The sequence below is a fragment of the Tachysurus vachellii genome, chromosome 12 (assembly GCF_030014155.1).
Source record: "Tachysurus vachellii isolate PV-2020 chromosome 12, HZAU_Pvac_v1, whole genome shotgun sequence".
In the NCBI taxonomy this organism is placed as follows: domain Eukaryota; kingdom Metazoa; phylum Chordata; class Actinopteri; order Siluriformes; family Bagridae; genus Tachysurus; species Tachysurus vachellii.
In genome coordinates, this window is record NC_083471.1 from 11,824,149 (window position 1) to 11,839,184 (window position 15,036).

The following is a 15,036-nucleotide window of genomic DNA, read 5'->3' on the forward strand; positions in this document are numbered from 1 at the left end:
TCCATATACCCTTGACGCAATTCCCCTCATTGAGCTGAGTGTTTTGATACAGTACAGTATATCACATGTCCATGTTGTGCCAATTTTTGATTTTAACGTGACATCAGGTAACTTCACATAACGACAGCAGAATAATCGTGAGGTAGTTCCCCTCAGTGGGCTGAGTGTGTTTTAATATATCAGATGTCACTGTTGTGGTAAATTTTGATTTTGCTTATTTTGCATGTGACGTGGGGGGCACGGTGGCTTAGTGGTTAGCACGTTCGCCTCACACCTCCAGGGTTGGGGGTTCGATTCCCGCCTCCGCCTTTTGTGTGTGGAGTTTGCATGTTCTCCCCGTGCCTCGGGGGTTTCCTCCCCCAGTCCAAAGACATGCATGGTACGTTGATTGGAAAAATTGTCCGTAGTGTGTGATTGCGTGAGTGAATGAGTGTGTGTGTGCCCTGCGATGGGTTGGCACTCCATCCAGGGTGTATCCTGCCCAATGACGCCTGAGATAGGCACAGGCTCCCCGTAACCCGAGGTAGTTCGGATAAGCGGTAGAAAATGAGTGAGAGAGAGAGTGAGTGCATGTGACATCACATGACATCAGCAGAATACCTGTGATGCAGTTCTTCTTATTGTGCTGTGTGTTTTGGGGGCGGGGCTGCACGTGGTGTCACTCTGTGTCGAGTGACGTAAACAGAGTACCTTGTGGTGGCAATACTTTTTGAGATGGTTGGCTATCAAGGGTTTGGACATTTCATGTGAATACTTATTATTATACTACATAGCAGAATACAGTACATACAATTTTTAATGTTGAATGAATCAGTAGATAGATAGAGCTCTGCATACGCAGTATGTGTTAGAGTTTAGAGGAATTTTAAGAATTCTGCATCAAGCCTATGGGAATTTTTGGGATTTCATCGTCGGCTACGGGAAAAACTAAAATTCCGTCGGTTCCCTGAATTAAAACTTCGTCCAGATAAAGGTCCTAAAGATTCTGAAAAATAAAAGTACATTTTGAAATGAATATTGTGAATAAATGAGACTTTGGAAACACATATTTTTCTTATACAGCAGCTAAAGATGAATGGTATGATACATAGTGTCTGAGATCAGGCTTTAAAGAAGGTATTTGTTACATTGGAAAGGTGTTTAAAAAAATGAAAAAAAAATGAGAAATTATTTTAATTGTTGCCGACATGGACCGAGATCTCTTTCATGGGGTTGGGGTTTATGGTGATGTCATCAGGAAATATGCTGTCATTTTGGCCACTCTTGTTGAACAGATCCGAAGAGCCCAACAAATCCAAATCTCTTACAGACTGACATGAAAGGTACAAGTAGGAAGTGGATTGCCACATGGATTATGGTTACCAGGACCCAAGATTGGAGCCAGGTCTCTGCAGCCATGCACCAGGTGACCAGGCCTATGACATAACCCAGTTAGTTTTGTAAGGTTGTGAGTCAGGTGCAAGGGCAATTGGATGGCAGGTATTTGAAGGATGTTTTTTGATAGAAAAGACCCTTGCCATGGAAACATTCGTTGTGGTTGAATTGTTTTGAAAGCATTAATTGTGGTTGAATCTCACTTTGCTAGCAGAGAAAAGCAGTCTGAATTTAGAGGAGTTAAAGTTTTAGGCACTTTTGATGAATACCTCCTTGGATGCAACTTTGATGGATGTCCCCATTGACGTTTTGTGTTAGAGCTGTTAGAACATCCTGCTTGTTAGAGACCCCAAAGCAGACAGAGGACCTGCTGAAGAAATTATCTCTCACAAATGGCTTGGGAATATCTAAGGATCCCCAGTAAGGGGTAGAAAATGTGTTTCAGGATAGGAAAGTCTAGATTGGCTTTTTGCCACCAGGAGCCACAGCAGAAATAGAAATAGGGGAAGGAGAATAAATGAAGAAATGATAAAATGAATAAGCATACAGTTTTGCCACAGTATTAGTGCAAGACTTGTATTGCTTCTAATTATTTGGTTGGAATGCTGCTGGCTGCAGTACATTCCAAAGTGAAGACTTTGTCCTTTTACAGTGAAAACTCTGAAAAAGGTCCCTTACTGCAGAGGTTCAAAGTAACAGCCATTTGGAATGCACTTTGTTGTCATTTTTCAAAGTCGAAATGTTGCAGTGCTCACAATCAGAGATGTAATGGAAAACAATCTTTTAATCATGACAAGAAGCATCAGAAACTTCATCACAAACTCAATCAGATACAGGTACGTAACTTAAACCCAAATGAATAAATAAATGTTTTAGATTTCTAAGGTGCAGATGAAAAAAATTATATCCTACTTGGTGTTCTTTTTTTCATTTTGCATGCAATCCTATGGGAAGCAGCAGGAAGGCAGCTGGAACATAGTTGCTTAAAAAAAACACTACCACCAGCATTTTATTTTAGTCACAGTGGAGCTTGAACTAACTTTTCCAGGAAAAGTGCTCTGATTTTAACATAAAAAAAAAAAACCCTGATTAAATAGTTCAGAAATTAGATAAACAATTAGGAAAAACAAATATTGAAGATATTACAACTAAAAATGACAATGGGTCTCTTTTCAGTGGGTCACCGCTCAGTGATGTGACTTTCCACTTTAACTGTGATTGTCTATGACTGAGTCACACAAGCAGCTCATATTTTCTCAATTTTCTGCCTCCAAAGCTACGTCGAAGGCACACACCAATTTTTGTTTCAGCTTAATTACTACTATTTATAAATATACTTATATAGAATATGCTAGACTAGGACTGTTAGAAGTGCAGTTATGGTTAGAGTGAACTGTTTATCAGCAGAAACAACACTCATTCCACTGAAACATTCCACTGATTAGACATGAAGCAGATGTACCAGAAATTCCTGCTGATTTGAAGTGTTTTCGCTACAGTAAACGAGCTTTGAAATAGAAAGACTAAGTTAAAAAGACATATTTGTGATACGTTACTTCCTGTAGGGTAATGTATATGTGATATATAATATTTTTTGTGAACCCTGGCTTGACAGTGTCCCATTATCACCTGAACACAACAAGGGCTCAACAAAATGGCATGGTGCATTTTAATGAACCACGGAACAGAACCAAAAGAAAACCAGTGAAAACCTCAAACCTGACTAGAGCTATGTGCCAGAACATCTCCTGACAGTGTGATAAATCAGCATCAACACCTCCGACTTCCACAAAGGGAACAGAGATAAAACCTGGCATTTAAAAACCAGCAGTAAAAAACACTCGCGGCATGCACTTTTTTCTCCAATGAGAAACGCTTGGCTCAATGGCCATCATTTATCCAACGACACACAAGACAAAGTGTCCAAGCCATTGACTTCCTCAGAAGAAGAATACAACTGTTGGATTATGGGATCATATTAAACTAATGCAAAAAAAAATAAAAAATAAAAGATGAATCCTAATTTAGCATGTAGCATATTATAGCTGCATAATATAGACAAAAGAATATGATATGCAATAAAGGTGGTAAATGTCACAATGACTTTTGACATATGATACATTAAAAAATAAATATATAAATTTAGGTATAAATTAGGTTATAATTTAGGTATTTATAAAAAAGGTATCTAACTACCTATCTATATGACCTTTCCTGCAAAATCACTTGCTGACCATCTGACACTACAAAATGCCCTAGTTGTCATTCAGTTGAACCCTACTACCATGTTCAGCATTGGTTCCAAGTGACAGGAACCCTATCTATTTTACCTCTTCTAACTAATGGTGGCATTTTAATGTCTGTATAACCTATACAGTATCTACAGACCTGCAGTAAGACTTACTGGAAGTTTGTTCAGAAATGATCACTGCACTGATCCTGCTGGAAGAGTGATGTGATGATCTTATGGAACTTAGTCAGGTACTGTAGCAGCAACACAGACCAGCGTGAAAGGTATAAAAAAGGTTAACCAATTGATTCATATGACTCTTACCGCTCCTGTATCATCTGCCCAGCATATCGAAAGGGAAATTACCGCCAAAGATATGAGCTCAGTTACTCCAGCATGAAAGATGCCTTGGGAGAACTTTATTTCACCCTCTTTGGGCTCTTGATGAGTCTAGCACAAGCACAAGGTCCCAAATTTTCACTCTTGGAAATCCTAACTCTTTTGGCACCAAGTGCTGCCTCGCTGGCTCAAGCCTCTTTGAGTCATCTGTATTTTCAGGTGGACTACTACTTGTGGACTGGCCCACGCTTGGATGACATACAGTAGATGAACATGATGACTGTGAATCCCAATGCCTTTAGGACCCAGAATCTTCAGATGAAATGAAGGGGCTTATGGTATTTGTCAGCATGTGGCCTCCTATTCATCACCATAAATTTTGTCTGAGCCATATCTGACTCTAGGTCATTTATCTATCTTGGAAGACACTCCACGCTTCTCTTTTGGCCTTTTATTCCGATCATCAATGGCTAAAAGCCTTCTTAGTCTCTGGCACTCAAATCACGTCTGACTCCAAACTTGCCTCTACATCCACCAAACCAGCATGCCATGTCAGCATCAGCATCAACAAATATTCTGCAAATAAAACATCTGTTGTTCTCTCTGAGATGATCAGGTGAAGCATCAAATATAGAACTTCTGAGCTGGTAAGAGAGTCTAGAATTGACAAAACAAGTAGGAATGATGGAGTCAATCATGTATATGTAGATTAGTTAATGGACCTCATTTCACATCATAGTGTTTTGAAAATGAAAATATGAGGGCACCCAAATCTAGTGAACTGGGGGTATTCTCACAAGGTAGAATTCCTAGGCTTGGTATGCCAAGGTCTTGGAGTAACAGGACTTTCACTACTTGCTCCTAAGAGCTAGCAAATTAAAAATGTATTATTGTTGGCAGTTACAGAGATCAGCACTTTTTGGTAAAAAGCCCTGACATGTATGTAGGTGATACCACTGCCCCTAGTGTTGAGGAGGGTGAATTAGAACAATACATTAAAATATATAGGTCTAACAATTTAGTAGCCCACACACACCATCAATCTGTCTACATGCAGGATTTTTTTTAAGACAAAGTTCAAATACTGAATGATTCCTATTCTTTACTTACTTTTTTCTTAGTCATCATATATTTAAAACCAAAGTGCTCATAAAGTGCCTGTTCTTCAGTATCAAATCCTCCCCACTTGCATTCTCGAGCTTCCTTGTCCAAAAAGCACTTGGCATTGCTCTCCTTTTTTTCCTTAAAAGTTGAATTCTTTTCAACTTTGGAACCACTGCTCTGCCAGAAAATCTCTGGCAATCATCTTGGTGCAAGGTGGGTGGAATCAAAATGCTTTCCTTAGTCTTACGTATAAAATGTGGGCTGGTGGTTAAGGGGGAAATAACAGCAAACACCTATATTTGCTGTTTTTTTAATTTCTAAGCATTTTTAAATGCTAAGGAAAACCTGATTTGACAACTCTCTAATAGCAGTCTAACTTGTAATAGTGTATTGCTGCTGCTTCACATTTTCCAACACCAGACATTCTTCACAGTGGAAGGCTTTGTGAATTTCCTTTTAACACAACAAGTAAACTTTGGGATCAAGAAATAGGATTAATTGTTGAGGTATTGGTGGTTTGCGGGTTTGATTCCCCCTCATCTCAGGTCTGTTTGCATGTTCTCCCTGTGCTTCAGGGCTTTCCTCCCCAGTCCAAAGACATGTGTTGTAGCAACTGATTGGCATTTCTAAATCATCTGGAGTGTGTCTACTATCGTACCCAGCAATGGGTTGGCACCCTGTCCTCGGTGTCCAAGACCCCTGGTGTATATTCCAGGTTACCTACAAGCCTGTAGAGAAGCAGTACAGAAGATGGCTAAATGGAACAGGAACACCACTTAGGACATGCTCTTATTTAAAAAAAAAAAAATCAGCTAATCTTTGGTAAGATTAACTCTGCTTCATCACACCAAGAAATGAAAGGTAACATATGCTCTTGGTTTATTCTAGGGCAGAATTCAACTTTGTTTTCTGACAATCATGAACATTGTCCTTTGTCCATTGGCTGGCTGGTTACTCAGTCTTGCTCAGCACATATAAAAAAAAATGACAAAGAAAAGTGTTTAATATGAAATGATTGATTAGAGGGTTTAACTAACATGCCAAACGCTGATATTTTTGTCTAGCTCACTAAAATATCAGGATTAAACAGCTACAAAAATAAAATAGAAAAATTAACAATTTCCTTTTTTCTTACAGACATTCATCAAATCTGATATTTTTTTACTTTATGCATAACACGTATGTCAGTACTAACCGATTATCACACTTCAACAGCTGTCAGACAGCATTCTTGTAGATTAATAAATCAAATTTATGTTTGGAGTTGATGTAGCAGCAAGTGCACACTAACATTTTTTAATATGGAAAAGCAGCAACCCTCCAGGATTTTTTTTAATACCAAAAAAACATGACGGATAAATAAAACATGCACCACTCCTTCTTTCTAATTTGAGTGAAAAGAGTGAAACGGAAACATGGGGTGAAATTAAAGAACAGGTGAGTCGTAGCAGGGACTCATTCAGCCAGAGAGGCAGCTGAGGTTTTTTTTATCTCTCTCTCTTTCTGTCTGGGCATGACTGTTCTGCAGCGTATTGATATATACAGAGCACACTAGGCCATAGAGAGATTAAGTTCAGTCCAAGATTAAAAGCAAACTTGAGGGTAGAAACATCACTGATATTAGATCAGTTTTTAAGATGAAGCCTGCATTCCAATACTGTTTACACCCCCGTGTTGGCTTTCCCTAACAATTCTGGTTTATCAACCCCAACATATTCGACCTAGGCAGGGAGAAATATGACAAGAGATTCAAGAGATATCCTGGTGATACCCAAGAGTGTATTTCTTACAAATTTATAGATATTATATAGCAGGATCAGTGAGGAAAATCATATTTATTGTTTCTTAGTTAGTTAGTATCTAGATACAAGATAGGTTTAATTCATGGGGTTAAATACTTGCTTATCCAGACTTTTGTAAGCAAGCAAGTTTAAGAAACTGAACAGTCACAAAATGTAGTCTCATCTGTCTTGCTTTGTTGTAACACTCATACAAAACTCCACCTGAAAACAATATGAAGTGTAACATAAATTTCCAGCGTAAATTGATGTATCATATATGCCTTGTGATATTGAAACACAATCTAAAAAAATGTGGAAGTGGCTACTGTACATCTTCTGTAGATTTTTCATTTATTTATGTAAACAATTCAAGGTTATCTAGTGATTATTAGCAAAAGCTAATTAGCTTAACAGTCTGCTAGTTATTTTTTATTTCACATATTCATATAATGCATTTTTATTTTAATTATATTTTTTTGTGACTGAAGTGTGTGAAAGAAGTAAGATCCAAGTGGAGAGTATTTAGTAATAGCAGCAGGCAAAAGAGACAAAACACAATCAAAACTAAATCATCAGTCAAAACAACTGACAAAGAGAATCATCAAAAGGTTGTCAATAGGTGAACAATTCCGAAAAATCAGAAATATATACATACACGTATATATACATATATATATATATATAGATATATATATATACAGTATGTATATATACACACGCTATACACGTGTATATAGTTTCAACAGAGCTAGTCATCACCAGAACACTAGTCCACTATTTCTTGTATTCACTCGTATTTGATTTTGTTTGTTTCTGATTTTTCGGGATGAAGCCTAGGCTTCATCTATGTGTGTGTGAATTATTTACACACACACATTATATATATATATATATATATATATATATATATATATATATATATATATATATATATATATATATATATATAATGTGTGTGTGTGTGTGTGTGTGTGTGTGTAAATAATTCATACAAAACAGTGCTAGTCAGTACTTTCATTACACCGCCAAGGTTTTTCAGCTTCACTTATGCACATGGATTCTAGACATTAAATGATTTTTTTTCTAATATATACACCTGCTGTATGCGCTTAACATATGGCCTGACTTGAAAAAAAAAAACACCTGCTTGGAACAAGACAGCCAACATCAATCAGATGAGATTCTGCAAGGCAGAATTTAGCTAGCAGAGACCATGTTCTCACCCTCTCCTTTTTCACAGAGGACAGAGAGAATACTGATGGACAGCACGTCAAAGGCCGATCACACAGAGGCTTGTTTTTTACTCAGGAGAAAACACAGAAGGACACACACAGACAAATACACACACACACACCACATGCTTGATTTGGTTTATAGAATTATAATTCTCATGAATCGTCCAAGGTCCTTGAAATTTGCCAGAGATAATCATATTCCAATATGCAGAAATAACATATTATACACATTTATTTTAGTATTATTTTTTATTAATCTGTTGGAGTTTTTATAATTTAATTTACACCAGTCTCCAAGACCTGTATTTACTATGGCAATGTTAATATTCCAGACTGATGGTGATCAACCTTATTTTCTAACAGTGTATCCGTGTTCAAATGGGCCTGAGATAATATAACAACTTGCTTGCTAGCTAGAGGAGTAAAGGACATCACCTCAAACTCAAATCAGTGTCATATACGTAAAATATGACACTTTTTTGTTTTTTTTTTCACAATTATAAAAAGAAAAGAGTGCAGTGTCCGTGTATAAATCCTATAGCTGTGCACTCAACCTACACCTGTACTGATAAAGGACTTCAAATTAGAAACATAAATCCAAACAGTGTTATTACATCCATTTTCTGGCTCTTCTCACCCACTTATCTCAACAAGACAGATAATGCTAATACGTGCAGCATGAGTTTTGTTTGTCTGTTTGTCGCAGAGCTCTCAGAGAATGGGTGGGATTACCAGTCTGTCTATTAGCTCTCCAGCCCTCTCAACACTGTGGGCCTTGGAGGGTGAAAAGTGTCAAAAAAGGAGCACCAATCTCCATTTACCATGCAGACTTGACATCATTTGAAATACAAATCCCAGATTCTGGTTCTGTTCTGTGGGTGCATGAGGTGTGTTGCATTTGTATGGACACAAATTGGATAAGAATCAGTGGAACGGCTTCGTTGCTTGGGGCTGCATTTGGAGCCACTTATTTTCGACAAACAGGTGACGTGTTGTGACAGGAACAAGGAGAGGCTTTCTCCTGCAGTTATCCTGGCAGGATTCATTTTGCTTGTTTTGCTGAATTCCATCTATTATTCTATAAACAATGTGAACGTGGGCTTCAGGAAGGATTTGCGAGTTTCGGGTACGGATTTATGCACTTTGATACCAGTGATATTATGGAACATTTGGTAACACTGTACTTGAAATCCAAACGACACTATAACAAATATCATTGTAGCTTTTGTACATTGAAAGTTTGTTCACTGGGTCTATAGTCATGTAAATAAGAAATAAGAAAATACTGTCATAGCAACCAATGCATGTAACCAATCAAAAAACATAATTTAGTCACATGACTATTTTCAAAAATCTAAATTCCTTGATGTAAAGAAATAAATCTCTTTGATTTTTTTTACCTTTTAACACTGGAATGAATCCTAGATTCATTAAAATGTAATGAATTGAAATTACCATTACTATTTTTAAAACCAATTCAACCAATAACATACTTGGAAATGTAACATACCTTGAAGACGCTGGTTTGTAAATTAGCATAACTCAGTGAACTAAGGAACTGGGTGTGAGATAAAGGATTTTTATTACAGAAAGAAAATCCAAAACAAGTTCAATAAGTTTAATAAGTTTACTTCAATACTTCACAAAGTCAAGGATACACCAAAGGTTATCTAACGACAAGCTAATTAAGAGCTGGATGCAAAACACCTGGGGCCTTATTTATAAAAGTTTCCATGGATTCTAGATTGAAATTTTGTGTATGCACATAAAATAAGAAATTGCATGACAAAAAAAAATGGCTTGCAGGTGTAAAATACATGTCTCTTACAAGTTAGCAGTTTTTGTAAGCACTTTTTTTGTACTGCAAAACAAAAAATGAAAAAATAAGAAAGAATTCTTGCTATTTTTTTAGCCTTTGTTGCATAAAAAACCTAGACAAAACCTGATTCACTAAAATAATCTATCTGATTTCAATCACCACAATGACCCAACTAGCCAAATCTAACATTACACAGAAACTAAAGAAAAGACTGAATTCATCAGACTGGATGGTGCAGGGTAAAAGCAGAGTTTATTGAAGACTAGCACTGATTTATTGGTCTGATATGACATCCATGCTTCCAAAAAATGAGGCTCAAATATCCTATACCTTTTATCCATTCTCCTTATCAGGTGCTATGCCCTCAGCTGTGTCCTTAATCGTTACAAGTCATTTTCACCACATTTTCCTCCCGGAAAGTTGTGACTTACAAGACACCATTATCTCTCATTCATCCTGGACAATGTAATCAAACCTCTGGTACACCGAACATTAAGTGTCTTTGGTTCCCATCATTCTGGATTTTTTCTCCACCTGTGTCTGATAAACAGCTTATTCTCAGCTCAATTTTTTGCAAAACATACATATTTAATTTAAACTACTAGTTTTTCTAAATTTGGTGTTAGCTTTAGTGTATTTTGTTTTTTATTTAATTATGACCCTGCTAAAAAAAAACAGCATTGCTGGTCCAGCATAAGGTATGTTTTGCATGCTGGGATGGTGGTATGCTGGTTCAGCATTAGTTGCTGTTTACTGGTGTGCTGGCCGACCAGCCTGGGATGCTGGTGTGCTGGTCAACATATGTTGTCTTTTGGATGCTAGTATAATCCCAGCAAGAGCACAACAAAACCCATTTGTTACATATCACATTTCTTAGTGCATATTCATAGTTAAATAAAGACCAAGACAATTTTCTAGAGAATTGCAATTCACTTTTAAATAAAGAAAAACATTCTGGATATTCCTATCATTTACATGGCTTTCTTATATATATATATATATATATATATATATATATATATATATATATATATAAAGTTTGTTTAAAATATTTATTGAACAATGACATTTGCCATCACACTGTAATATATACACGTGCACAAATAACATTACACAATATATCCTTTACAACACACATTTTTGTTCTTAGCTTCCACTCTCTTTTTTAGCGAGTAACAAGTAGTATGTGGTGGCGATGACCGTGTTTTTTTAAGACGTGCTACCCGGAGTCGTTTGCCTGTAGACAATTCCTGCTCTATGTCTTCTTTTTTCTCTGAAAAATTATAGAAACAAAATAAGAAACAAAACTATATATCACTCATTTGTTTATATTGTGCAGTGAACAAAGTAGGATAAAACAGCTACTGCTTAAGTTACATACCTTTAAGCATCAGTATTTGTGCCCTGAAGAAGTCTTGCTTCCATCGTACCCAATAAACCTGAGTTTGGTCAAACATGTCGTAGTTAAAGTCCTTAATTTCGCTAGTTGAAACAACTGCCGTGCAGCCGTCATCCAGGTACCTCACGTATGCCAACATTCTGATTCCCAATGATCAGCAGATTCATCGTGTAGAAGCGGAAACTTTTTATTTACCCCAAAACAAAATCCTAATTACGGTGGCAAAAACATGATGATCTGGAACACGTGCACTTGTACTAATTTCAATAAACACTGTAAGGTATATAATGTAGTCGAAAACATTGCGAGATTTATTTTAGGAAAGTGCAGGAACTACATTTACCTTCGTGAACATAGTTGCTTTAAAGGTTGCATAGTAACGCTGATGCTGGGTAATATCTCTTCACATTACCGCTTTACTAAAAAAACAAACAACTTAACTTCTTAATTGAGACAAATGGATTATATATATATATATATATATATATATATATATATATATATATATATATATATATATATATATCTTTCAAAAACCATCATTCTGTATGATTTATATGCTGCTTCCCTCATGGAGCCCGGGAAGTCAACATTTGTTGGTATTACTATCTTTAATTTGTGGAGACACTTTAATCCCTAACAAATGATTTTTAAATGTTTTTATTCTTTATTATTCAAAGCTTTTTGAGCTTTGTTATTTCAGTTCTTTATTCAAAAGAGGGAGCAAAAGAAATAACACACTTACAATTAAATATATTCCAATATATTGTGTTTTAATCTTATATTAATGTGTTACATAGAAACATACACAAGCATAAATAAAGGTTGTTCCCATAAAGCTCATTCCAGCAAGATCATACTGGTTAACCAGCTACACCAGCCCCGTTTTGCTTGATAACACCATGACTATGCTGGCCACCTAGCTATACCAGCACTATACCAGCACTATACCAGCACTGACCAGCATTATACCAGCACTATACCAGCATGATCCAGTAAAAACCAGCCTGGACTTTATGCTGGATTTTTCAGCAGGGGATTTAAATTTTTATTCTTTTAACTGATGAACAATTTGGTTATGATTTGAATCCACTCACTGTTTAACCAAAAAACATCACCCTTTGGTGTCTGAATCTCACCCATGTTGTTTTCTTATTTGTTACACATGTACAGTTGTATGAGGTTGCATGCAGTTGCTTAGATAAGTCCAAAAACTACACAACACTGTTCTTAAATATGACTTGCAGGTTTCGTGTCTGTCTCAGTCTTTAAATTATATTGCTTTTATTTTCTCATTTTGGTTAATATTTTACGCTGTCACATTTGTTTATTATAATTTTTACTTTCCTATCGCAGTTCATTTTATTGGAAATGCTTTTTGTTTCCTGTCTTTAAACAGCTAGCAGATTAAATGCTCTTTTTAATATTCCAATCTTTTTCAAGTAAAAGGTACGTAATCATTAAGTATTGCAAACATTCATCTTGTCTCGTGTGTGAGCTACAGGATGTTTAGCAATTCTTCCTCCATTATTAGCATTAAGTTTACTTGTGATTGTCCGGACTCAGCCCGGACTTTGGCCACGTGCCTTTGTCTTGTGTGCCTTGTGTTTTGTGTCACGTGTCTGCCCCGCCCTTGTCTCTTCCTCCCCGCTTCTGCACACCTGTTCCTTATGTGTCTAATCATGACTATTTAGTTGAGCCGCGTTGCCTTAAGCAGCACGGAATCCTCTGTTGTCTTTTGTTTTGTCCTGTTGTCTTGTCTCTAGTCCGTGTTAGGTTTTGTGTTTTAAGTTAATAAACCCTGTTTTATTTAAGCTATCCTGCATTTGGGTCTTTTATCCCTGCGTTTCTGACAGTGATAAGTAAATAATTTTGTTTATGTTAGTTAGCTCTCTGATGGAGAACATTTCAGTGTTAGAGGTGTGCATCCAGTCACTAGAGAGGAATAGCGATAGCGATAGTAGTGTAGTTTTTCTTAGGGAACTCCGGCATTGGAGCCCTCACAGTGGGATGAATTGGTAATGTATCAGCGGCATACAGTAGTTGCAAAGCCAAAGCTAATGTAAGGCTTGTCCATAGAAGCCCCACTCCTCTCCACTTCACATATCTAACAGGTTTGCTCTCCTTAGTGAAACATCTGCTGAGAAACCTGAAAGAGCTCTGGTTATAGGAGACTCTATCTTAAGGCATAGAAAATTAACTGAGGATCCCTTACCCACATGTTTCTTTAAACAGATATTACTAGTAGCTATCAAACCCCTTCTAACAATAACATTTTTAGATAGCCAGTTATCCAACTATAGGCCAATGTCAAACCTCCCCTTTGTCTCCAAGATCACAGAAAAGGTTGTAGCAAAGCAGTTATTGTCAGGAATGTTGGGGATAAATGCAGATCCAAACACAGGGATGACGGATAAAAACAAAGATTTATTAACAAGACACAAAACGGGGAAAATAAATACATGCTAACTAGAAACAAAAACCATAAACACAAAAGACAACAAAAGACTACTCTGCAAAGCAATGCGGAGGAAATAAAAACACATTATAATTAAACAAATTACAACCAGGTAAGTAAGACACATGACAGAAAACACATTGCTGGAAAGCCCCCTAATGTTCTGGCAGAGAATGTGCAAGCAGAAGTCCTGGCACTATTCCCCTCTCGAGGTGCTGCTCCCGACGCGCAAATCCTGCAATGCACACGATGAGGGCAGTGGAGGGAGAGAGGGAAACATCCTTTGTAGCTCGCCCGAACAGGACCGTGTCCCCGCTGAAACAAAAGGGAAGTATTAATAAAAAAAAAATATTAATAAATTAAAAAAAAAGAAAAAAGACCTGTCCAACCCATGACCTCCCCCATGGACAAGATGTGAAGCGAGGTCATAGGCACAAAAAAAAAAAAAACTAAATAAAAACCTGATTGGAAAAAAAACAAAAAACTAGAGAACAAGAGAAAACAAAAGTCAGCTCACCAAGTTGTCAGGTAAGCTTGGAGAATCCCACTGGGTCTGTAGTGGTGGAGTCAGGAATGGTAGAGATAAAAGCCGACCCAAATGCAGGGATAACACTTATAAACAAAGATATATTAACAAAACACAAAACAGGGAAAATAAATACACGATAACTGGAAACAAAAAGCAAAACACAAAAGACAACAAAAAATAAGGACTCCACGAGGCTAACTGCAACACGGAGGAAATAAATACACATAATAATTAAACCAATTACAATCATTTGAGCATGTCAGAGAATGTTCAAGCAGGTTCCAGCAGAGAATGTATAAGCAGAAGTCCTGACAGTCATGCTCATACCTACATAACTAGGAATAATATTCATGAAATGTATCAGTCAAGATTAGCACAAATTAGAGGTTAGTAAATGACCTGTTACTGGCCTCTGATCAGTGTTTTGTCTCCTTGCTGGTGTTACTTAATATTTGTGCAGCTTTTGATACCATTTGATACCACTTTTGATAAGCTTTCTGTTTACAGAGTAACTCTGCCATCATGTGCAGCAGTAAAAAGACCTTGGTGTGATTTTTGACTTCAGTCTCTCATTTGAAGCTCACATAAATAATATCACAAGGGTCTTCTTTCATCTCTGAAATATTGCTAATATAAGAAAAATGATGTCACTACATGAAAGACATGTATTTATATAATTCATGTATTTGTTACCTCTAGGTTGGATTACTGTAATGCTTTACTGTCTGGATGTTCCAGTGGTACCATAAAAAAAAGCGGATAGTCTAG